Source organism: Pleurodeles waltl, chromosome 10, assembly GCF_031143425.1.
Source record: "Pleurodeles waltl isolate 20211129_DDA chromosome 10, aPleWal1.hap1.20221129, whole genome shotgun sequence".
NCBI classification, from domain to species: domain Eukaryota; kingdom Metazoa; phylum Chordata; class Amphibia; order Caudata; family Salamandridae; genus Pleurodeles; species Pleurodeles waltl.
Genome location: NC_090449.1, coordinates 617,487,212 through 617,513,267, shown reverse-complemented (window position 1 = coordinate 617,513,267; position 26,056 = coordinate 617,487,212).

The following is a 26,056-nucleotide window of genomic DNA, read 5'->3' as shown; positions in this document are numbered from 1 at the left end:
CATCCAGTGACTCTGCTTTGACAAAGCACCCCACATCACCCTCCTGAGACTGGTGAGACAGTACCTGACTGTCCCTGACACTCAACCCACACTCTTCTGGGATGTCTTCACACTCCATAACCAGGACTTCTACCTGGGGGGAACCCCTCTCCCTGTCACTCTCACCTAGAGTCAGTAGAGTGTCCCTCCCACCAGTAGGAATATGACTCCCCATGCCAGTTCCCCAATCCATCTCAGGGACCCTGTGCATCACTGGAGCTACCTCATACCCCTGAACCTCCTGGCGTGTGTTAACTCCCTCCTTCAAGTAGGGCACCACCTCTCTGGGCATGTGCACTTCTGCAGCATCACTGGATATACAATTGTTGCTGCCACCATTCCAGCTGGACTCAGCCCTCATGACTTCCAGCTCTTTCAATTTAAGCTCGTAAGCATAAATCATTTTTTTAATCTCTAAGTTCCTCCTCCTTTCTTCCAACTCCCAATCGAGCTTTTTCAGCTCCCATTGGTACTCCCTCTCTGCCTGTCTGTCCTGTAACTCTTCAGGAGTCAGACCCTTGGGTGACACCCTGCCATCCCTCCTGGGGACCCTCCCCCCAGGCGTAACAGGTTCCTCCACTACACCACTGTGTATCCTCTGCACTTCCCCACCCATATTCTCCTCCTCTGTGTGCCCTCCAGCCTTCTTGATTGTCACCCAAGCCCTCTGTGCCTGTTGCAGCTCCCCCTCCCTGGTGGAGCTCTCAGTGGGACAGTCAAGATCTTTAAGGAACTGTTTCAATTGAGCAACTGAGTACTCCTTCAGTTTCTCCATTTCAAACACAGCTCCAGCTGTTGCATCTCCAGATTGAGACATGATGGTCACAAGTGCAAAGTTCCAAAAGGCAGAAAAAAATAATTTCCCAATGAAGTAAAAAGAATCAGTCAAGGGATCAGCAAAATCATGGAAGTAGAATAAAAAGAGTCCTTAAGAGAAAAATCAAAAGATCACCAAACAAGTAGTATGTGGTCACGTAGTGGTCTGAGATCAAAACAGTAGTGTACACTTAATTACTGTATGTCAAGTACAAATACAAGTCCAATCCCGACCGCTGGTCACCAATGTTAGAAATGGGGTCTCTGGTTGACAGTCAGGTTACCCCCTGTTCAAGCAAGGACCCTCACTCTAGTTAGGATAAAAGAGAATCACCCTCAGCTAACCCCTGCTTACCCCCTTGGTAGCTTGGCAGAGCAGTAGGCTTAACCTCAGAGTGCTGGGCGTAAAGTATTTGTACCAACACACACAGTAACTTAATGAAAACACTACAAAATGACACAACACCAGTTTAGAAAAATAGGAAATATTTATCTAGACAAAACAAGACCAAAACGACAAAAATCCCACATACACAAGTCAAGTTATGATTTTTTTAAAGGTTTAAAATAAAAAAGAGTCTTTAGGTAGTTGTAACAACACACTAGCGCTGCTAGCGTGTAAATGTACCTGGTTTGCGTCAAAAATAACCCCGCACGGGCGGTGTGCGTCGAAAATAACCCTGCACGGTTATATGCGTCGAAAACAACTCGGCACGGCGATGCGCGTCGAAAAAGCCAGCCACGCGACGGTCCGAAAGTCCCGCGGCGCAGGTTGCGATCTCTCAGCCTTCGTCAGCGATGCTGCGCGTCGTTTCTCCTGCTCCGGGCGTCGATTCTCCGGTCGCGTTTCCTGCGGCGTCGTTTCTCAGCTGCGGAGCCGGCGTCGCGTCGTTTTCTCAGCCGCGATCGGATTCGCGTCGATCTTTTCTCCGCACGGCGCTCGGTGCGTGTATTTTTGTCCTTAGGCTGCCAGCCTCTCCTTTCAGGGTCCCAGGAACTGGAAGGGCACCACAGAGCAGAGTAGGGGTCTCTCCAGAGACTCCAGGTGCTGGCAGGAAGAAGTCTTTGCTATCCCTGAGACTTCAACAACAGGAGGCAAGCTCTACATCAAGCCCTTGGAGATTTCTTCTTCAAGATGGAAGGCACACAAAGTCCAGTCTTTGCCCTCTTACTCTGGCAGAAGCAGCACTGCAGGAAAGCTCCACAAAGCACAGTCACAGGCAGGGCAGCACGTTTTCCTCAGCTATCAGCTCTTCTCCAGGCAAGGTTCCTCTTGGTTCCAGAAGTGTTTCTAAAGTTTGTAAGTTTGGGTGCCCTTCTTATACCCATTTTAGTCTTTGAAGTCACCTTTCTTCAAAGGGGACTCACACCTTCTTGTGAAATCCTGCCTTGCCCAGGCAAGGCCTCAGACACACACCAGGGGGCTGGAGACAGCATTGTCAGAGGCAGGCACAGTCCTTTCAGATGAGAGTGACCACTCCACCCCTCCCTCCTAGCAGAGATAGCTAATCAGGAAATGCAGATCACACCCCAGCTCCCTTTGTGTCACTGTCTGGTGTGAGGTGAAAAACAACCCAACTGTCAAACTGACCCAGACAGGGAATCCACAAACAAGGCAGAGTCACAGAATGGTTTAAGCAAGAAACTGCTCACTTTCTAAAAGTGGCATTTCCACACGCACAATCTTAAAATCAACTTTACTAAAAGATGTATTTTTAAATTGTGAGTTCAGGGATCCCAAACTCCACATGTCCATCTACTCTCTAGGGGAATCTACACTTTAATCATATTTAAAGGTAGCCCCCATATTATCCTATGAGAGAGAGGCAGACCTTGCAACAGTGAAAACGAAATTGGCAGTATTTTCACTGTCAGGACATATAAACCACATTACTATATGTCCTACCTCATCCATACACTGCACCCTGCCCTTGGGGCTACCTAGGGCCTACCTTAGGGGTGCCTTACATGTAAGGAAAGGGAAGGTTTAGGCCTGGCAAGTGGGTACACTTGCCAAGTCGAATTTACAGTGTAAAAATACACATACAGACACTGCAGTGGCAGGTCTGAGACATGATTACAGAGCTACTTATGTGGGTGGCACAACCAGTGCTGCAGGCCCACTAGTAGCATTTGATTTACAGGCCCTGGCACCTCTAGTGCACCTTACTAGGGACTTACTAGTAAATCAAATATGCCAATCATGGATAAACCACTTACATACAATTTAGACAGGAGAGCATATGCACTTTAGCACTGGTTAGCAGTGGTAAAGTGCTCAGAGTTGAAAAGCCAACAGCAACATGTCAGAAAAAAATAGGAGGCAGGAGGCGAAAAAAAGACTGGGGATGACCCTGCATAAGCAAAAGTCCAACACCTAGGATGAGGTCCCCATCCTCCCCTGTCCCTCTGGAGTGGGTGTGGGTCTCCCTGGGGCCTAAGGAGGGCACTGTGGGCTTATTCCATGGTGATCCACCATGAAAATAGCCCCACAGGTCTCCTAACGCCTGCCCTGACCCAGGCGTTTAACAATGGTGCAAAGCAACCTTTGCACCATTTTTTGTCCCCTCCTTTCCTCCGTGCGTGATTTTTGCACAGGAGTATTAATAAGGAGCCAGGGCCTTAGAGTCATTTTTTGCCCAGGAACGCCTACCTTGCATCTCGTTGATGCAAGGTAGTTTCCCGCAGGCAAAAATTACTTTAACTCCAATATTTTGCCACTAGACATGTCTAGCGCCAAAATATAAATGGAGTTAAGTTTGCGCTGGATTTACGTCAAAAGAATGATGCAAATCTGGTGCAAACAGAGTATAAATATGCCCTATAGCATCCTCCCAGGTGAGTACACTTCAATTGAGAGATAACATGCAGGAGTATTTCGAGGAGAGAACACTGGTATGGTGTTTGGGGTTACAGACATAAGGCCTCCTGGACTTAGCAGTCATGTCAGTTTCTGTACAACACACAATATACAAATGTTATCACCCCAGATGAGTTCACTTCATTTGTGGTTTACCAAACAATGGTATTTTAGGAAGAGAACACAGGGCTGGTGAATGAAGTGACATTAACAGAGCCTCCTGGAAGTTATAGTCATGTCAGTCCCTGTATTACACACAATGTACAACTGCTATTCTCCAGATAGGCACACTTCATTTGTTGTTTACCAGACAATGATATTTGGAGCAGAGAAAACAGGGCTGATGAGTGCAGTAACTGTAACGGAGCTTCCTGAGAGTTGTAGTCATGTCAGTCCCTGTACTACACACATTGTACACATGGTATCCTCCCAGGTGAGTCCACTTCAATTCAGAGTTGACAAACAGGGGCTCTTTCGACAAGTGAACACTGGTCTGGTGTTTGGAATGAGGGAAACAGTGCCTTCTGTGAGTTGCAGTCAGGTCACTCTCTTTACTATACACGCTATACAAAAGTTGGGTATTACTTATCTGTATGTAGACTGCATTTAGGTTTGGGCTTACATTCACCTGTTGAGACATACCATGAGTCCTGGGATCATTTCTTGATATTGTAAGACTTACAGGCCCAATTTGGGCCAATGGCATGTGATGGACCTTAGTAACTGTGCTGTTGGGTCCAACAATACAGATTGACAATGTTTACACTCTGATACTCTGGGTGTTGAATATTGGTTGGGTAAATGAGCAAGACAGTGGGGAAATGTGAGCTGCGACCATGCAGCACATGGCATTTTAGTGACATTATTTGTGTTGTGACTTACCAGACTCCACTCCCCCAGGTATTCCTGTCAAGCCCTCAGGATGCAGGATGACTAAGACCTTCTCCTCCAAAGGAAAGAGATGTAATGGGGCACTGGGAAGGCCACCACCTGTCTTCTTGTTCTGCAGCTGGTGTCTGGAGAACAAGGAACAGAACTTGCCGCTGAGGCCACTCCACCTCTTCCTGATGTCCTTCTTTGTAAGCAGGTTGTTGCCTACAGCATTCACTCTGTCAACTATCCTGTCAAACATTTCCATTTTCCTACTAAACTGGGTGTGGTGCTGGACTTGTGTTCCAAACAATTGTGGCTCTACTCTTATGATTTAATCCACCATAACTTTTAACCCATCTTCTGAAAAACAGGGATTTTTTTTTTACATGGCATGGTGGAAAATAAAACCATGGGTGACAGTGACTCACTAAACAGGGGCAGTGTAAAAGTATGTGAATGTACGAATGTGTGTGCAGGGTGTTCTATGGGATGGTGAAAAAAGGGTTGCCTATTCTACTGAGTGTTTGTGGAAAAAGTTGCTCTGGATTCTGTGTCTTGCATTGAAAATACGGAGGATTGTGGTTCATGAAGGGGTGTGTTTAGAGTGTATTTTGCAGGTGTGTTGACTGTGGCAATGTGTCAGCTGTGTTGTTTTTGAACCCAATCAAATGTGCAGTTGTCTGTTGCTTTGCAGACCTCAAACTGCTGTGGTTTGGACTGCCATTGGCTAACTGCCACGGGGGACTGCCACGGTGGCTGTATACATCTTATATGCTCTGTGGTTGGTCACAGGACTGTCAGCAGGGGTAGGACCGCCTATACCCAGGCTGCCGCACCACTGGCAGTATGCCATTTTTGCTTGGCGGATGGCGGTCCTGCCTGTATAACTCATAATAGGGTGGTCTGAAAGACCGGGAACATGGCGGTCTGCCGGTCCGACCGCCAAACTCGAAATGAGGCCCTAAGTGAGTTGCCTGCAAAGCCCACATATGTTGCATTCTACTGTCATATTAACTATTTCCTAATTGATGTTGCACAATGGCAGCTTTTGATTGATATCTTGCTTGGATCAACACATTGAAAGTGAGCATGACCCTTTCCCAAGTGCTATTGTACCATTTATTTGTTATCAAGCCAGGGAACACCTAATATCAATCAATATCAGTCAAATTGCAAATTTTATGGAGGAAGTCTAGTAATAGGGTAAGAACCAGATGGAAATCAATCAATGTAGATAGTGTAATTCTGAACCTCATCTCCTCACCATGGCCCAGATTTATGGAGGGCTTGTGCCATTCTAACGCCACATTAGCATAATTTTTTTGCGCTCATATGGCATTGGAAGGGCAAAAACGCTGCACCATTTACAAAGTGACATTGCGCCACTTTGTAACCCCTTGCACCACATTATCCCTGCACCAGGCATAATGTATGCAAGGGGGTTGTTCCGGTGCTAGGAAGGACCTAAAAGTGGCACAAAGAAATCTATGAGTTTCCTCAGTGCCATTTTTATCTGCATTTTTTAAAGCGTGCTAAGTGCAGGCGTTACAAAAAGGCTCCCTTTTGATTACAATGGGCCTCTGGGTGCTTTGCAGGATAGGCATCCTAATTGTTTACACTTATCCTGCAAAGCGCCCGGACTGGCATCAATAGCTATGATGCTAGTCACCCTAACTACCCCCATAGTGTGATGTATATTAAGTATGGCACACACATGGTGGCGTTAAAGGGTGCTAAGGGGTGCAAGAAAAGTGGAGCTGCACTAGGTGCCGCGCCACTTTTCATAAATTTGCCCCTACATTTTTTCAGTGATTTATCTAAAAATGACTAATTTGCAGAAATTAACATCTCTTTACAAAGATGAATCCATTTCTAACTTTTATGGCCCAAAAAAGAAACAATGAAAACAAATTGTTAAGGAAATATATAGGTAAAAGGTCATTTTATAAAGAGTGTCATCAAAAGAAAATCACATTGTTTGTATTGGTAAAAAAATAAAAATGAATGACTGCAGCTGACCTAAAAAGTAAGAGGAGACTGCAAAATGCTCATCACCCAGGAAAAGCAAAAAGAACAAGTGATGGACGGAATGCTGAACAATGTCAAACATTCACCCCCAGTACAGAGATCTGGGCCTAAATCCATCTTTTTTTGCCAACCATGCTGTTCCAGTTTGGACCCAACTATATGCAAATTAGTCATGACCCTGTCCCCATAGGGAACAGTCCAGCCGAACTGCCAAGTCAGGTCCTCCCTGGACTGGAAACAAGCATCCTAGGACCGGTTTCAGGGTATCACCCTTCATCAGCCAGGCTAGCTTGTTTCCAGTGGCATGGGGAGCACGAGACCCATGTTTGGGCATACCCTTCCCACTTGGAGCAACAAAAGCAAAAAGAACTAGTGATGGACGGAATGCTGAACAATGTCAAACATTCACCCTCAGTACAGAGATCTGGGCCTAAATCCATCGTTTTTTTGCCACCCATGCCGTTCCAGTTTGGACCCAGCCATATGCAAATCAGTCTTGACCCTGTTCCCAATGGGAACAGTCCAGCCCGAACTGCCAGCCATGTCCTCCCTGGACTGGAAACAAGCATTCTAGGACCGGTTTCAGGGTATCACCCTTCATCAGCTAGGCTAGCTTGCTTCCAGTGGCATGTGGAGCATGGGACCCACGTCTGGGCATACCCTTTCCACTTGGAGCAACAAAAGCAAAAAGAACAAGTGATGGACGGAATGCTGGACAATGTCAAATATTCACCCCCAGTACAGAGATCTGGGCCTAAATCCATTGTTTTTTTGACACCCATGCTGTTCCAGTGTGGACCCAGCCATATGCAAATCAGTCTTGACCCTGTTCCCAATGGGAACAGTCCAGCCCGAACTGCCAAGCCAGGTCCTCCCTGGACTGGAAACAAGCATCCTAGGAACGGTTTCAGGGGATCACCCTTCATCAGCCAGGCTTTTGTGTTGCTAAAGTCACCCAGGAACAGCAAGAGTTGGAGGAATAGAACTGAAGACATTTTAAAATTCATATCAATGCCGAAGATGAGAAATCCATCATGAGCAAGTGGAAATAGTGTTTCTGCACCTCCATAGATACACATTCCTGAAGGCACATGGTATAACAACTATTCAGCACTATCCTTCAGACCTGCTACCCTGCAGCTTTCTATCGTATCAACAGAAGATGTCCACAGTTTTTATGTTGGTATACTTTACTGTAGCAACATTTGCACCAAAAAATGGGAAAGTATAATTCGAATAGATTTAGATAAGCATATTCATGATGTCAGAGGACCCTATATTCTTAAGCTTTCAAATATCTTATTGGCAGGTGCCTTACTCCCGGAAACCTGATTAAAAGCTGAGAGTGCACCCATTTTTTAAACTGGTCCCCAAAATGCTCTTAGTAACTATATACCCATTAGTCTTATTGAAAATATGGTTAACATGCCATCCATAATAGTAGATGAATTCAGCTGACAAGAGCCTCTTTTAGAGTTTGGAAGGAATTGAAAATCATTTAAATTCTGGAGGAAACTCTCAATAAAATGTAGAATCCACAGGCTGAATTTCTGCCACCATAGTCACACTATGGTAGAGGATATTCAGATAGTGAAGCTTGAACCACGTTTCTTTGCAAACTGTAAATGAGGGCACAGATTCTAACTTTCAGGAAAAAATGTAGGCTAATCTGAGCACTGTTGATCTGGTGTTTTACTTGAACCTCATCATGTTTAACACATTGTCCTTATATGTAGCACTTGTGGCCCTCAAAGTGTGCTTTTAACAGCATCCCCATGAATAAGCCTTGAACTCTGCTCGAAGAGATAGTTCTCCATTGCTATCTTTTTAAGCTATAAAATTGCTATATACCCAGAATTTGATGCAAGAGAGTCGGGTTACATGAGGGGAGTTATCAAGAGAATGCAGTATTGTTAGTTGGGTTACACAGGGCTGTGTCTAAGCACCAGCTCTGCTTTAATTCTACATCAATATCCTTCCTGCTTGTCTTTCTAAAGAATTTATGATCCTCCAACATGAGGTAAAAACATATCCACTGGAATATTTACATAGAGAGCAGCTTGTATTCTAAGATCCTGATGGAGCCTCCTTATTTGAGGAGTCTGTACAGAATAGAGATCTGACTACAAATAAAAATAAAAGACCATGTTTTTGCAACTCAAGCCCCACATGTGCTTCTGTTATAAAATAACATTGAATCATGTGATTATAAAATGACTCTATCCTCTACCAAACATTCATTATCTTCAAATGTCATGTTTGAAGTTTGGTGGTAGAGCTAACTGAAAGGTTTTGTGATAGAGATACATTACTGACCCTCCAGATTCATTATGCAAAGGACAGGACTGCTGTGTCACATGACTCTATTATATTTCAGAAAAGGATTCAGAGTAAGACTCACTGCCAATGGTGTTCTCCTGTGATGTCCGGGTGTCTGAGTCAAAAAGAGCAAGTCACTGGTTCATGCCTTCAGCGAGTCGTGGGCGCCTCTACTTCATTCTATGTCAGAAGCATCTGTGTCTCTACGGTAGCATCCAATTTGTAAGACATGTGAAGCACTAAGTGCAGGAGATGGATTGTAAGGCATGGAGGCATGAGAAATATAAATTGTGAACTTCTTCATCCTTCACAAGCCATCATTCAGAAACACCAATTTTCTTATGAAGAATAGAGAGCTGTTTGTCACTGTAGTGTTTGTCATCTAGAAATCCTGGAACCAAGATGACCTTCAATTTTGGTTGAGCTAACAAAACGCATAAGGTTACACAAAGGTGTACGTCATGGATGCGTACTCACTCTGACTTTATTCTCTCTTTAACTTAATTACGTGGTAGCCTACCTTGAAGATTGTGAGAGTGGCACACCAAGGATTGTGGGTCGAAAGGTTCCCCTGATCTTGTTCGCAGATGACACCTTATTGGTGTCCAACATTACGTTTGGCTTGTAGACCTTGATGAATCAATTTTCAGCATTCTGTGTTGATGAGGGTTGGTGATAAACCACACAAAAGGTAAATTTATGACTATTAACCCCCACAGATCACTTAGAGGCTCCATCACTCTTCAGGGACGTAGTCCAGACAGAGTAACCTCTTTGACTAATTTGGAATAAGGCTAGCTAGTAACCTGCCACGGTCTTCCAAGGTAAAAAACCGCAGCTTGAATTTATGCCAACATGCGTCTGCAATATTAAGATTTTATCAGACCTCAAAAGTAAGGCGTATTCCACCAGCTCTAAAGGTTTACAGTGTCAAGGCAGAGGGCAGTGCCTTATATGGTGCCAAGTTGTGGGGATCCACAGGACTGCCTGTGCTGGGGGTATCTGAGAACAACTTTTAAAGGACTTTGTCAAACCCATTACCCTCAAGGCAAAATTAAGCCCTGTATTGTTGTAGGTTAAAGCATACCCCAACCCTTGTAGAGTATTACAATGCCTTTAAATATATAGTACAAACAGATAAGAGCTGTAAAATAAAGTGGGTATCCAATATCTAAGAAATACTGTTTCAACTAGGCCTTGAGCATCAACCAAGAGAGAAGGGGAGCTCCTTACATCTTTCCAATGATTGTGTGACAGGGGAGCAGGAGAGCTGCATATCTACTGAGATAATGCAGTCTCTTCCCCTCTTCCTAGGGCCAGTGGAGATTTTAGCATCTGTGTGCCATGCACACACCTTGGCGCCATAGTGCACGGGCGTGTGCGTGAGTATAGCATAGGTTTTGTACTGGAAGGGTTCTCTTCCAGGACAAACTACTATGCCCAGGCAACTTAAAAGTTGTTTCTTACTTCGTATGTGTGATGCACGGTGCAACACACATGCAAAGTGAGAAAAGGAAGGAGAAATGTAAAAATTTCTTCTTTTCACACCTGGTTTCAAAAGGTGGCATTTTTTGACAGAAAACCCTGTCTCACATTTTTTGTAGGTAGGGTTTTGGGTCAAAAAGGGTGGGTGGTTCTGTGGGAATGCCCATGTAAGGGCACCTTGATGCTAAGCAATGCAAAGCATTGCTTTGTGCTACTTTGCTTTACTTTTTTGTCAATTTCCAGTGCAAAGAATTAAACAAACAATTTTTACTGCTTGCTTCACTTTCTTGACACAAACCCAGCTCAAAATTTTAACTAATCACCCCCTTAGGTTGTTACGTGCCGAGACCAAAGAATCTGTTGTATGTGCTGTTGCCAAACATTTATAAAGGAGCTTGAGTATTAGAGCTAAAGTGTTGGGTTAATCAGAGCTAAGTTGGGCAGCATTTGCTAATTTCCTCTTCAAGTTTATAGCATCCATCAGAAGGCATTGTTGAATGACATAAAGGTTTCTGTGCACTTTAGAAAGATTGAGCCAGATTCTTGTGTTTGAGAAAAAGTTGCTCTTGCTCTACAATGTGAGATTTAGCCTATTTGGGTAAATGACCATTGTGTATTTGTTATTGGACTGACCCATGTAATTAAGATTTTATATATAAACCTTAGGTCACTTATCTATGACACACTGCACCTTATATGCATATTGACCTCATAAACTGCTACTATGGTCCCATCTGTCCCCCCAAGGCTTGTGAGACTTGCAATGTATACCCTAGTTTGCTGCTAATTCACTGTGATTTTATATCTTGATTTTATTTAGATGTGAAGTGAAAGCTTATGAAATGGTGATATTTTTTAATAATAAGTTTCATCTGATTGAACATTTTGTTTTATTTTATTGTAAATGTATTGTATTGTTGTGTTTGTCTTGTGTACTTTTATGTTTTTTCCAACTGAGTAAAGTATTTTGACTGACTGACTGTTTGCCTTCTATTTCAGTGGACTTGACTGCCCAAGGATCATCCAGACAGGATCAGGGGTAGGCCAGTGGAACCTCAGCTCTTTGGCAGGCATGTCCTCTGTCTAGTACCATTGAAGAGGAAGAGGTAGACCAAGAACTAGGCAGGGGTAGTGCACTGACCCAAACCGAACCAACACCACCATCATCAGCCCAGGTGGAGGCTGAGGACACGGAAGGGGGGCATTGAGAAGGACACCACCAGCCAGGGGGGAAGAATGTGGGTCTCCCCATGGACCGGTAGACCTTGAATTTGAAGTGGTGCCCCAGGACAGGCCACATTACTATCTGTGTCTGCCACCAACCTCCTCCTAACTCCCGAGGCCCATCGGGACCTCCAGCTGCACCCCCTGCCACTACTACCCCTCCAAGTGTCTGCCCAGAAGAGCTAAGGGAGACATCTACCCCCAAAAATCCACATCCCTCATGTTGAACCCAAACCCTTCCATGTAGTGTTACTCTGGCGGCTGCATCCAAGGAAGTGATAATGGCATCTGAGGTGGAGCAGAATGTGTCCTCTTGGATCTTACAGGAACTCAGGGATGAAGTCTATATGTTGCAAGAGGCAAATTCCAGAGCTTTGGCCAATCTCACTGACTCCATCACTTCCTTGAGTGCAGCCATATTGTCTGTGTTGGGCCACTGATCCACCCAAACCACTGTTGTAGTGTCTCCCAGTTTGTCTTCCCTCCCTGTTTCCCATGCTTCCCCCCATCTTTGGCGCTCCCATGGGATGTCTGGTCTTTTACCGGGCATGCCAGGAAGAGTCCACAGGAGCAAAGGATTTGAAAATTATTGTCAGTGAGGACAGTAAGGATGGCCAGTGACTGGACATTGTTTGGACTGTTTACTTTTTTTAATCGCTTGTTCATAGACTGGTTCAAGCTTCCTGACGTGTTATATTTATTTTGCCAACCCCCCTCCAAGTCCACTTGCCCAATCTGCAATAAGATTTTATTTGATTTACTTTCTCCTTTACAAATCTACATGTCTTACTCAAATACATTTATCATCACATAGATGGCGTACAACCAGAGAAACCAATGGACCATCATCAACTATAACTCAACTTAGTACTGAAATGTGGAAACTGTCTTTTAATTTACAAATAACTGCTGGAAATAGATTTTACAGTGATCATGGGGGTTCTGTCTTGCAACATCACAATAGTGGTGGTGAGGATTTCTGTGAGTAAGTGTGTTTAATGTGTCAGTGTGTGTGGTTGTGTACAAGTGGGGGGGCTGTACATGGGATGAGGATGTCTGTACCGTAGGTAGGTATGCCTGTACAGATGGTGAGGGTGCCTGTCTAGGTAGGGGAGGTGCCTGTACAGGGGATGAGGGTGCCTGTACAGGTGGGGGGATATGACTGGGCAAAGGGTGAGTGTGCATGTACAGGTAGGGGAGGTGCCTGTACAGGGTTTCAGGGTACCTGTACAGGTGGTGGAGGATGCCTTCCATCATCTTCATGCCCAAGGTATGGTGTCTTTCACTCTCTTCCCTATAGATTACTATGTCATTTTGCCTCCCTGACATGTCTTGGCAAGATGTATTGATCCTGTCCAAAACAGATGTCTGTCAATTATCCAAAGGATTTCCTGTAGTGAGTTTGACATTATTGTCCTCCCTCACATCAGCCTAATGTTGGAAAAATGAAACCTCCCACTGGCCACACTGACCATCTCCCTCCATGTGGGATGGCCTCTGATATGACCATCTGGCCCACCAGCATGAGAAGGGGCAGCACGTAAGAGACTGTCAGAAAGAGATTGGTACCAAGGGGATACCTGTTTCTCAGCAGTGATGTTAGGTCCCTGAAATGCTTTAGAGAAGACCAGGGAGGCACTGTCATGGGAGGAGGATGTAGGAGAACCAACACATCTAGCTTGGTTGTGAGTGCTGTGAGGAGGTGATGGTTGTGTTGGGGTAGGTGAATCCCGTGACTGGTTGGCTGACTGCTGGGAATGGGAAACCCTCAGAAGTGAAGTAGGAAGCACAATGCTGGCTGGATCTGATGTTGCCTTCAGTGTTTGTGCCAGTGGGCCAACAATGTCCTCCTGATAATTCATATCCTCCTCCATGACCAGAACTTCATCATCTTCTTCCTCCTCATCCTTCACTTCTTGGGCATTCGTGGTCGCTGACATTGCTGCTTGGAAGAGGACCACATTCTTTCCTCAGATTACTCAGCCACCATCCACTAGTGGATGGTTCAGCTTAATCAAGCAACTCACTGTCCTCAGCACCTGAAAGAGAGAGGTTGCAAAATAATAAGTATTTTCCATTGCAACACAAGGGTTGGGTCTATTATTCTTTCCATCTATCTGATGTTCCATACGTGACCAGATTTGTGAAAAACCTGCATGTGCCAGAAAACCCTGTAGCACTGATGTGTTCAATGCAGTTGGGCAATGCAAACTCAAACTCACCAGCTCCAGCCACAGCTCTGTGTGGTATTGTGATACCCTGTGATGTCAACTGCTGCACCTGGCTCCTTCAATGTGTAGCTGAAAAGGTGGTTCTCAAAACTGCAGCTTCCGAAGAATTAATGGTACACAAGAAATATATGTGAACATGCAAACATAACACAGACATCACTGATTATGTAGGAAACATATCACACACCAAAATCAGATGCTTCAGAAAAGTGCCAATATCTGCTAATATCCATTCACAAGGGAATGGATATTGTGCATTGTTTGGGAACCCCAATAGTTTACCACAATATAAGGCACACTTACCTGATGGAGGGGTGGTAGTGGGTATGACTACTGTAGCCAGAATGTGTCCTAAATCCCTGGATGAGTTACTTTTGATGACTGAGGATGTCCTGACAGCAGCTGTATGTTCAAACCACACTAACTGGAAAGTAAAGAGGCAATGTGGAGTAGTCCTTCCTATTTTTATCTTGTTGGTCCCCAAGGGAGTTTGTTACAAATGCCCTCACCCGCTACATAATGGCATGTTTCATCATCGGGCATGCTACACCACTCTGGTGCAGACCAACACTCAGATACCCCTTTATGGGTACCCCTTAGACAGTTCTAATATTGGCTGCAATAGTTGATCCCTTCAGGAGACTGGGTACCAAACCTTGGGTGCACATACCTTGCTCCACTCTGAGTGTAGGACTGCACCACAGTGTTTCAGCACACTCTATGATGAAGTATGCCACTATGTAACGGGTGAGAGCATTTTTTGCAAACTTGCTTGGGCCTGATTGGATAAAAATAGAAAAGACTACTGCACATTGCCTCTTTACATCCTAGTTTGTGTGGTTTGAAGGTTATGGAGAGGATAAAGGAAGAGGAATCACTCTTGCCCGTCTTTGTTGTGAGGATAACAGTTGTAATGTACCATACATATTCATATTTTAATTCAAAGGATGGTGTGAATCATTTTACATGTATGTGACACTGGTGGCTAAATATAAGCAAATTGGTACATACTGTGTATATTACTAATAAAGGTAGAATCATCCTTTCCTTAGCCAAAATGTTATGAAGTAGTATACTCTTATGAGCCATTTGATGGATTCTATGTAAAGGCTTTATGGGTAATCAGATCACAATGTAGTAAACTGGACCCTCTTTTGGCCGAACCAATTTGTGCAGGTGTATGGGCTTATGTGCCCCATTATGTTGCATCCCTGCACTCTGCTCCAGTGGATGAATCTCTTCTGGATGTATGTGGCAATAAACAGAAGTCAACAGACAGTACCAACACATGATGGTTATGGACAATTGTTCTCATATTTACTCAATTTTTTTTGCAAGTCAACTGTGATGGGTACTAAATCAGGCACATTTTCTAGGGTCACACACCAATCAAAAATTAAATCACCAGCAGTGATGGGCAACTGTTTGTGAATGAGGAATTGGAAGTTAACATTTCCATCACAAAGGCTTTTGGGACTTCTAGTGCAATAGACAAAATGAGCGGCAATGAGATAAATTGAGATTTGGAATTTAACATTTCCATCACAAAGACTTCTGGGACTTGTAGTGCAATAGACGTAATGAGACATGATTTGAAAAAATGCAAGTCTACATTACAAGGAATATTTGTACAAACTTGAAGAGACTTGCATAGTCATAATTGCGGTCTATTTTGCATATTTATAACTATAATTCATTGTTTGAATCACCACATGTTACCTTGCAGCACACTAGGGTCATCATTAACAGGCAGCCTATGCAGCAGCTGGGGGTAAACGGTAGAGAGGACATTCTTCTCAAGTAGGGTAATATGGAGATGGGTTCCAATTTGTCACCAGGGATAGCTCTGGCCACCTCTATTCTGATGAACTTTTCCTTCACCCGCATCTTCTCATCCCAGCACTTCTTATTGATGTCTGTGACAGACCAGACATCCTCCCCAATGCACTTACTGCAGCATCCAACTGCTGCCATAAGGGCTGCCTTCTCTGATGCACTGTGAAGGTAGGGAGATAGATCATGCAGTTTTTTGTAGTTCCTCACTACAAAGGTCACAATCATAGTGGTCTCCCCCTCAGTGTAGTTTTTGTTCCTCCTTACAGGTAGCATGGTGATGACAAGGTGTAGTACAGGCAGGTGATGTGTGGGTGTAGAAAAGCCAGAGCCTTTGAACTGTGCTGCTTTTATGTGGCTTGTAGTGCATGGGTTACAGGTGGCAAGTATTGTCTGCAGCTGCATAAAATTACACTTATTCCGCCTCAAGTGAGAAGCCTCCGCCTGAGTCCAGAGATTCTTCCCTGAGTGCAAAGATTCTGTTCCAATTGAGGGGATTCCATTCTGGGTGGAGATTCCTTCCCAAATGCGGAACCTCTGCAGTCTCAAAGATACGACTTATAAGACCGTTTGTGAATACTGAGAATCATAAGGATTTTTGGTCTAACTTTACCTTTGTGAATCAGGCCATTGGTCCCTAATTTTTCATCACCCCTTTTCTATCATCTTTTTTTTGCCTTCTTCCATCAGGTGTTTCAAATGGGTATGGCTTCAGGTATATTTATGCTAGACTCTTTCTCAACCCTAATCCGGAAGAGCTTGTGGTTAATTATCAACTTTAGTCTTGTCTCTCATCAGCAAGAAAGAACCATCAAGATTACCTTGGTTTTTTTTCCCCCTGACAGTGTTTCCTCCTTAATTGGACCCTGATAAGGATACACTTGTCACCTTTCATATGTGTATTAAAATTCAGGGTGGCACCGAGGCTTGTAGTATAAGTTACACTTTCTTTGTATAATTGAGAAGAACACTGGAGGATCCTCCTTTGAATATTGTCCTTGACAAGTGCCGAGCTTTGGTGCATGTAAACCTACCCAAACTACCGCCTTTAGAAAAGGCATTACTTAATTTGTCATTTGGCCTTGCACTAAGTGTTCCCCTGCATCTGGGTTAATAAACTTGGGGCATGATCCAAATTCCTGTAAAATATTTGCTTAAGTTCTTTTGTATGTGACGATAATGGAGCTGGTTTATTCAAGCTTATATTAGCATGAATAACAATTTCTAAATAATATAGGTTATTCAATCTTCAGTGTCATTACAACTTGATTTTATAATTGTCTTTTTATTAGAAAGGTACTGTTAGACCTGGCATCCTTAGGGTGGTTTTACCTGTCTTTTTGCCTCTACTTCCTGTATTTTTGACTGAGTGCTGGATTTCGTTTTTGCTGGTTTTTGGTACTCTTGGCATTTTCCCACTGCTGAGAAGTGCTAAAGTGCAAGTGCTCTCTGTGTAAATCGTGATTATGATTGGTTAGCCCTGATTGGAATATTTAATTTACTAATAAGTCCCTAGTAAGGTGTTCTAGAGGTGCCCAGGGCCTGTAAATCAAATGCTACTAATGGGCCTGTAGCACTGAGTGGCCACCCACATGAGTATCCTTGTAAACAAAATGTAAGTCACCATTTAAAAATACATCCTTGGGTAAAATTGTTTTTTGATTGTCTGTTTGAAAATGCCACTTTTAGAAAGTGGGCGTTTTCTTGCTTAACTATTCTGTGTCTCTTCCTGGCTGCTAAATACATGTCTGGGTCAGAGTGACATTTGGGCTGTTTGTGAATTCACTCTAGATAGTGACACAAAGGAAGCTGAGGTGTGTTCTGCATTTCCTGATGAGTCTTCCTGGGATAGATTGGGAGGGAGGAGCTGACACCTGCACTTGAAAGGGCTGTGCCTGTCCTCACACAATACAGTCTCTAACCTCCTAGAATGTGTCTGGGACAGGGCAAGGAAGAGGCAGGGTCTTGTCAACTGCAAGGACTTTCCTTTGAAGTTTGTCTACTTCAAAGGCAGAAATGAGTATAAGTATTGGACTGCTGACACCACAACTTCAGAACACTTCTGGATCAGGAGGAACCTCTGCCAAGGAGAAGAACTGAAGAGCTATTAGGGGGGGTACTGCCCCTTTGCTATGTGTGCTTTGCTGGGTTGGCCTGCTGTTGCTGCTTCTGCCTCAGAGAGTACAAAGGCTGGACTTTGCTCTGTATCCTGCTTGTTAAGATTCTCCAAGTGCTTGGACTGAGCTTGCCTCCTGTTAAGAAGTATCAGGGACATGAAAGACTTCACCTGCCAGCACTTGGCCTCTCTTGCTCCCAACTCAACTCCAACTTCCACCACCCATGCCCGCAACCTCGGCTTCATACTAGACTCATTGCTCACCAACCCCAACAAGTCAACGCAATCTCATCCTCACGTTTCAACACTCTCCGCAAGCTTCACAAGACCTTCAGATGGATCCCCATCGAAACCAGAAGAACGGTCACCCACGCCCTCGTCAGCAGCAGACAGAATTACAGCAAAGCACTCTACGCTGGAACAACGGTCAAGCTCCAGAGGAAACTTCAGTGCATTCAGAACGCCTCCGCACGCCTCATCCTTAACCTCCCTTGCAACGAACACATCTCAGCCCACCTCAGAGACCTTCACTGGCTCCCCGTCAACAAGAGGATCATCTTCAAACTCCTGATCCATGCTCACAAGGCTCTCCACGACGCAAGCCCTGCCTACCTCAACGAGCGTCTCAGTTTCCACGTTCCCACCCGCCAGCCCCGCTCCGCCAACCTTGCCCTCGCCACCGTCCCCCGCATCCACCGTACCACAACCGGCAGCAGATCCTTCTCCCACCTCGCCACCAAAACCTAGAACTTCTTCCCTGTCAACCTCGTCTGACCCAGGACCTCCTGACCTTCAGGAAACATCTCAAGACCTGGCTATTCGAGCAGAGGCAACCCCCTCACCCCCAGAACCTTGAGACCATATCGGGTGAGTAGCGTGCTTAACAAGTGATTGATTGATTGATTGCTGAGATTCCTGGCTTACCGAGTGGTGCAACATCCAGTCCCTGGGCCCCTGGAAGGAGAAGCGGGCAGGATCTGAGAGAAAATCCACCCACCAGAGCCAAGCAGCCGAAAAATTGACGCAGCGCCTGCACTGTGGCTGAAAAATTGATGCAGCACCAGTAAAATCAACGCATTGCAGGCTCAGCATGGATTAATCGCTACCGTGCATCGGATTTTCCATGCATCACGCCTGGGTGTGCAAATCTTCAATATCGTCACACAGACCCGAGGTTGCTTGTCTGGAAACCGACGCATAGCTTATCCGGTGGAGAAAGAATTGACCCATGGCCTCACTTGCGAGTAAGGAATCAACGCATACCAGCTTTATTTTCGACGCATACCAGGTACTTTGTGCTAAAACAACACATCCGTTGTTTTCTATGGATGAAGACTCTTTTTACTTTAAATATTCATATCTTTGCTTATGTATGTTGGATTTTTGTTGTTTTGGTCTTGTTTGATTTAGATAAAAATTGGCCATTTTTCTAAACTGGTGTGGAGTCATTTTGTGGTGTTTTCACTGTGTTGCTCTGTGAGTTTGTGCAAATACTTTACATATTGTCTCTGAGATAAGCCTGACTGCTTGTGCAAAACTACCAAGGGGGTAAGCAGGGGTTATCTTAGGTGTGTATCTCACTTACCCTGACTAGAATGAGGGTCCCTACTTGGACAGGGGGTAAACTGACTGCCAACTAGATACTCCATTTCTGGTCATCAATTGTGAGGACAGAACTTGTATTTGTACTTGACATAGAGAAATTGGTATACACTACTGTCTCAGTGCAGACCATTATACAACCATGTACTGTATTTTTTCTCTTTCATTTTTGCTTTTCTTTTTCATTTTGGATTTCCCTTGCCTTCTGAAACTTTGCACCTTTGTTGAGCATTATCCACAAGCATGTCTCAGTCTGGGGAGACATCAGCAGTTGCTACAAATGTGGTGTTTGAGCTGGAGAAGTCAGAGGATTACACAGTAGTCTGCTCAAGCAGTTTTGCAAGGAGTTCAAATGTCCAATCAAAAGCTCCACCAAGAAGTAGGAGCTGCAAAAGGCACTGAGGGACTGGTTTGCAGCAAAAGAGGCTGAGAAGCACACAGCAGTGGAGAATATGGCTGTGGATGAGGAGGTGCAGGGCCTACATGATGTTGTGTTGGGTAACCAAGACCTGCCTAGAGGAAGGGCCTCCAGGGCAGGCAGCAGTGTTTCTTCCAAAGGCCTGACCCAGGAGGAACTGGAGGACAGGTGGGAAAACAGAAGGCATTAGCTGGAAATGGAGAAGCTCAGACTTCAGCATGAGAGGGAGCTGCAGATGGCTAGAATAAGAAGGGAAGAAGAAAAAGACAAACTTGTCATGGAGGAGAAAAAATGAATATTTGCTCAAGAGCTGAGTTTGAATGAGCTGGATCTGAAGGGCAGGTCCAGCACAGATGATGACAGCAGTACCACAGTGTAATCTGACAGGAGGGTGCACATTCTCAAAGATCTAGTGAAAGATTTTAAGAGGGAGGATGACATATACTTGTGGTTCAAGGGTTATGAATCAGCTCTTCACATGAACATGGTCCCTGAGGTACACTGGGGGGGCCGGTCTGTGGAATCACATTGAGGCAAAGGTAAAGGACACCTTAACAGCCCTAAGGAATTCTCAGGGGCTCACCTACTGTACCATGAAGGAAGCCATATTCACTAGATATGGTCTCACTCCAGAGTAGTACAAGGAAAAATGTAGGTCTTCCAAGAAGGGGGATTTTCAAACTTCGTTGGAATGTGTAGACTTTTTTTGGCAGAGACCTGGATGGGTGGGTGAAGGGCAGCAAGGTAACAGCTTATGAGGGGCTATGTAATTTGATTGCATGGGAGCACTTATATAGCCTTTGTTTTCCAGAGCTGCACCAGCACAGAAGTAAAAACAGGCTGACTGACCCCAGGAAGCTTGCCCAGGAGGCGGACCGTTGGGAGGGTACCAGGGTCCTAAAGAGGTATGGGGGAGACTCAGCTAAGGGTGGGTAGGGTCCCCATCAGAAAAAGTGGGGAGGGTTAGGCTAAACAGGGGGAGTTCTCTAAAGGGCCGCAACCTAGTTCTCAGGGTAAGGATTCCCATCCCCCAGTTGAAAAGGAGCCTTGATTCTCTACAGAGAAACCTGAAGAGAAGGGTCCCCACAAGTATTATGCATGTGATCAGAAGGGTCACATAAGGGGGATCCCAAGCGTCCCAAGCAGCCCCTGCAACCACTGGTGCACAGTCACAGGGTTTGCCCAGTGTAGCGCTTGGGAAGGAGTTGGTTCTATGAGAAGGGTGGGAGCCAGCTGAGATGACCCTTGTCTCACTGGGCACAGTTAGATGGTCAAGACAATCCTTGTGCCAGAGAACACTAAGAAATACAGGCAGTGGGTGACCATCAATGGACAGAGGGTGGAGGTTTTGAGAGACACTGGAGCTAGTGTGACTACTGTCAGGTGTAGCCTGTTGTTTCTGAAGAGCAAGTGGTCCCCAATGTGCTTCACTAAGTAGCTGCTGTATACAACTATGAGCGACCGTGTAAGGTGGTGCAGGTTCCCTTTGAATGGGGGGGGGGGCTCAGGTTCCTTGGGGGTAGCTGTGAGTCCAACCATGCATGTTGATTGTTTGCTAGTTAACAACCTAGAGGATTCCCCTTGGAGTGAGGTGGAACACTGGGCAAGGGCTGTGTGAAGCCCACCCTGGAAGTTCCCACAGTCTGGGAGGAGGCTGAGGGGGACACCCCAGAGCCTACAGGGGAACAAGTGGCTGAACTGTGGGATGTGTCTGAACTGATCCATTGACAGCAAGAAGGGGGTCCCACCAGGGAGAAATTCTGAGAGGCGCAGAAGACATACCCTTCTCTTGAGGGTCTGCAGCGGCAGGCTGCGGAACAGGTGGCTGGCAAGACATCTGGATCACACTAGATTTACTGGGAGGATGGCCTCCTGTATAGTGAGCCTAAGGTTGCTAAGCCTGGGGCAGCATGAATGCTGGTGGTTCCTGAGTGCTTCAGAACCTTCCTACTGGGTCTGGTTCGTGATGTGCTTTTAGTAGGACATTTGGGGCAGGATAAAACTTTGAGAGGATTGTCACCCACTTTTACTGGCCCCAGATGCGCAGGCACTCTGATGCATACTGTAGGGCTTGCTGGACTTGCCAAGTAATTGGCAATAGAGGGGGGAGATGCAAGGCTCCCCTCTAACCATTTCCTGTTGTGAGCGTCCCTTTTAAGCAGGTGGGAATTTACATTGTGGGGCCTCTGGACCCCAAGACAGCCATGGGCAACAGGTTTATCTTGATGTTGGTGGACCATGCCACTCGGTACCCGGATGCCATTCCCCCGAGGTCTGTGACAACCTCTGTGGTGGGCCGGGCATTGATAGGGATTTTTACCCACATAGGTTTCCCAAAGGAGGTGGTATCTGACCGGGTACCAACTTCATATCTACATACATGAAGTCTCTGTGGAATGAGTGTGGGGTAACCTACAAGTTCACCACTCCTTACCACCCCCAAGGAAATGGGTTAGTTTAGAGGTTCAACTGCACCCTGAAAGGCATGATTATAGGTCAGCCAGAACCCATGAGGGGTATGTAGGATGTCCTCTTGCCTGCCTTCTCTTTGCATACATGGAGGTACCACAGAAGGGACTTGACTTTAGCCCCTTTGAGCTGCTGTATGGTCACTCTGTGAGAGGACCTTTGAGTCTGGTGAAAGGAGAGAAGAGAAAGCTCCCAGCTGCCCACCTCAGGATGTATTTAGCCACTTGCTGGCCTTTTGGACCCAGACTACCCACTTCAGGAAACTACCTCAGTCAAACGTTAGAAGCAAACCAGGATGACACGAAACAAAGGTATGACAAGAAAACCACTCTGGTTGAGTTTCATCCTGGCCAGAAAGTGTGGGTCATGACTCCAGTGGTGTCTCGTGCTCTCCAAGACGATTGGACTGTGCCTTTTGAGGTGGTGGAGTGCAGGAGTAATGTCACCTATGTGGTGAATTTGCCGACTCTCAAGAACCCTTTGAGGGTCCTACATAGGAATCACCTCAAACCACATTTTGAGAGGTCTGAACTGATCATGCTCTGGGCAACAGCTTATACGATGGAGGAGAATAGTGAACCTCTTCCTGATCTTCTGTCTGCCCAAGAAAAGGTTGGGTCTGTGGAGGGTGTGGACCTCTCCCCAACACTGACCCTCGAATAGCAGAGGGATTGTCACCAGTTGCTGAGACAGTTTGCCTCTCTGTTTTCCTTGACCACAGGAGTTACTTATTTGTGTACACATGATGTGGACATACAATCTACAGGATGACTGAGAAGGGAGCCAGCACCAAGGATGAGGTTATCAAGATGCTAGCCTTAGGGTGATAGAGTTCTTCAACAGTCCTTGGGACAGCCCAATGGTCTTGGTCCCCAAGGCTGCCGCCCCAGGTTCCACTCCTGAACTTAGGATCTGTGTGGACTACCGTGGACTCAACGCTGTCACTAAGACTATTGCGCACCTTATCCCCCAAGCTAATGAGCTCATAGATCGCCTAGGAGCTGCCAAGTTCCTCAGCATGTATGACTTAACATCTGGGTACTGACCGATTGCCTTGACTGATGGGGCCAAAGAAGTCAGCATTTTCAACACCAGAAGGGCACAACCAGTTCAGGGTCATGCCCTTTGGGTTCAAAAATGCCCCTGTCACCTTTCAGAGGTTGGTCAACCAGGTGTTGTCTGGGCTGGAGGATTTCAGCGCCGCCTACCTTGATGACATGGCAGAGTTCAGCTCCAGCTGGGGTGATCACCTGCATCTCCTAGTAGCAAGGTGAAAATAGAAGAAGCTGACAAGTGGATTTAATGAAAAAGAAAGATTTTTAAAGCTTAACTGAATGAAAGAAAAAGAGGAAAAGTCTGATATTTAAGCACAAAGGGATATTATTCCATACCTGTGGACAAAGACAGTGTTTGGTAGTGTAAACAACACACTCCCAATAACGTCTTCCCCAGCCTGGTAACAGCTTAATGACTAGGCCACATGCAGAGCTGTAAATCACACATCTTTATTCCTCTGTGTGTACTGTAAACTCCAACATTCTAAACTAAGCGCTCATTACATTCTTTTCTAGTGATTACGTCACACTGATACGGAGTCCTTAGAGTGCCAGAAAGCTTCCGTTCTAAATCATGAAAGACACTACATCTCCCCCTCTGCTAATTAAAAAATTGCAGCTTTTTAGAAAATCATAGAAAAGGCTTAAATAACTACATACATAGAAACATGCACAACTATATCTATCCAATTAATCTTCTCTGCGCTTTGATCTGTCGACCTGATCTAGTTATTGGAAGCTGTAAACGGTTGTCTTCACTGTCAAAAATTGCCAAAGATGGTAAGGAACCAGCAACAGTCATTGGGCTTTCAAAATCAGTCTTTCTTTCACTATTTTGAGTTGAAGACCGATGAAACACAGACCTGAAGTGAGAAGAGTCTTTAGCAAGGGACTTTCCAGGTCATTGGGCAATCACCACGTGTCTTTGGTAGGTTTTATTTGAAAAGGTTCAGCGTCGTAGGGAGCATCAGATTTTCTTTTCCATAACTGCTGAGTGATCACCACATCTCCTTTTCTGAATAAGAGGTCTTTTGCATGTCACCTCTTGTCTGCATACACTTTCATTTTCTGTTTTTGAACCAAGTCCCTTGTACAAATTAGGTTTTCATTACTATCTGGTCCTGTAGTTCACTGGGGTAGCTTGGTTGCCATTGCACTCCCAAACATCAAAGTTGCAGGACTTTTGCCTGTGGTTGAGGTGGGTGTTGAACGATAACCTCGTAGATTTCAGTGCTGTTTTATCCTGAGCTTCTCAAGAGTTGCACATTGCACTGCTTTTTTTAGCACACTCATAAAACGCTCAACAAGTCCAATGGCCTGTGGCCATAAGGGTGTGATATTTTGATGTTTTATATTCAGATGCTCCAGAAATTCTTTGCAGTTGAAGGGCGGACCATTTTCAGACTTCACAATGGCTGGTAAGCCCCATATTGCAAAGATGCCATCAAGTTTTTTTATTACTCGCTCATGTGTCGTGGATGGGAGATCTTCGACCTATGGAAAATGTGAATATTCATCTATTATCACCATTAAGTGATCTTCATTGTCAAGTGGACCAAAGAAATCAATGGCTATTCTCTCCCAAGTATGGTTAGGGCATTCTGACATGCTTACTATATGTTGAATGCCTTTAGTTGACAGGCAATTGCATATGTGACATGACTTGAGTTCCTTTTCAACTCTTTCATCTAGGTATGAAAACCAAACTTGGTCTTGGAGAGCTCTCTTTCTAGTTACCATACTATGAGGTCCTTCATGAGCCAGATCTGTCCTTCATGAGCCACATCTATCACCTTTTGTCGTAGACTTTCCAGAATCAGATTCCTCACAGAATAACTCCTTCCTGAGTTATGGACAATTCATCTTTGACATTCTTGTAATTGTGATATTCACTATCAGTATTGTGAGGTCATTCGTGTTTGTTCTACGACTGATATGTAACTATGGCCTTCATTACGACCCTGGCGGTGGGTGAGAAAGTGGCGGTAATACCGCCAACAGGCTGGCAGTAAGTATAAAGTAAGTCAAATTATGACTATGATGGCGATAATTCCCAGAGACAGCCAATGAACCACACCAACCACCACGGCGGAAACAACAGCCACTATGGCGGTAGCTGCCAACAGCCAGGCAGGAGACAAAGTACCGCCCACCATATCATGACACTGCAATCCACCACCTTTTCTGGGGCGATACCAATGCCAAAAAAAGACTGGCGGAAAAAGAGCTCAGAAGTGAAAGGACTCACCATTGGAGACACAGGGAAAAAGCACGCCGCCATGGAACCCGAACTGCAAGTTTTTCCGATGATCTTCTACGTTATGCTACACCTGGAACAGCAACGCAGATGAAGATGACAACAGTGAATGCAGCTGCCTAGCACACAAGGGAGGGAGGGAGGAAAACAAGAGTGACACAAAAATGCACAACACACATGCAGCACACACACACACCATACACACAACCAGCTGCACAGGTAACCATTCGCACAAGACACACAGCAGAATAATACACGGACCATAATGCTGGAGTAACGACAAGGTATTAGAGTAGCAAAATCCACCCCACTAACCAAATATATACAAATTTCCATAAAGGGCCAATGCCCAATCCAAACTCCTGAGGGCACACAAGGCCACAGGGCACATTTCAAGGCCCAACATGTTTCCTGACACAGCCGGAAGGAAC